Source organism: Arachis ipaensis, chromosome B06, assembly GCF_000816755.2.
Source record: "Arachis ipaensis cultivar K30076 chromosome B06, Araip1.1, whole genome shotgun sequence".
NCBI classification, from domain to species: domain Eukaryota; kingdom Viridiplantae; phylum Streptophyta; class Magnoliopsida; order Fabales; family Fabaceae; genus Arachis; species Arachis ipaensis.
In genome coordinates, this window is record NC_029790.2 from 129,324,020 (window position 1) to 129,324,779 (window position 760).

At 31.6% G+C, this 760-nt stretch overlaps 1 protein-coding gene across 4 annotated transcripts in view; it reads left to right on the forward strand.

The window, feature by feature from the left end:
• The window catches only part of LOC107605139 (ribosomal RNA small subunit methyltransferase H), a 29,972-nt gene that overhangs the window by 20,635 nt on the left and 8,577 nt on the right, over positions 1 to 760 (forward strand). The window lies entirely within an intron of this gene.

Here is a 760-nt window from a genome sequence, read left to right on the forward strand (position 1 = left end):
ATCTTTGATGTTTTGAGTGAGATGCGCTTGTCGTTTCGTTATTTTTTTTACAGGCTATTAGCTATATTACTATCTTTTAAATATATGTATGTATTTTTTTAGGTATCGTAATGCCTTACTACCACTGATTTACGACTATAGCGTAAAAGTTTGTGTGATAGGGTGTTACAGAAGGTATTCATCGGAAACGCATTTTGTAAACCCAGCCACATCATCATCTTTATCTTTTCTGGAAAATTACAATGCCAAATCCACCTACAGTTGCTATTACCATTCCCATTTAATTTCTTCTTCAAGAGCCAACGATAATCTTCTCTAGAACTATAAATCTTTAAAGCTGCAGGCCACCAATTCCATCCGGGCTTCAAATCAGACATAAGCAGAGACCAAATGCTATGAAGAAACTGTTTGTTTTTATGAGAAATTGGCGCGACAAGTCTTTCTTCCTCCCAAGCCCCATTGCTCCACAAATGTGTTAGATCATAAAGTTTACTGAGAGGAGTCCACTTATCATACCAAATCGATTATTGCCATTAGATGCTACTCATGTGATTGAAAATCCGGAAGTATTTATGAGTTAGAACCTGCACCTACAATTTGTTCTTATTATCTCTAGAAGATCGATTTATTTTTATATATCTTGGACAGAGAAACTTAAATATTTCATATTTTAAAAAATAAAAAATATTTTTATATTTTTAATTAGTTAAAAACTTATGTATTTTTCAATTAAAAAGTCAAAACTTTTTTTTATATTTTA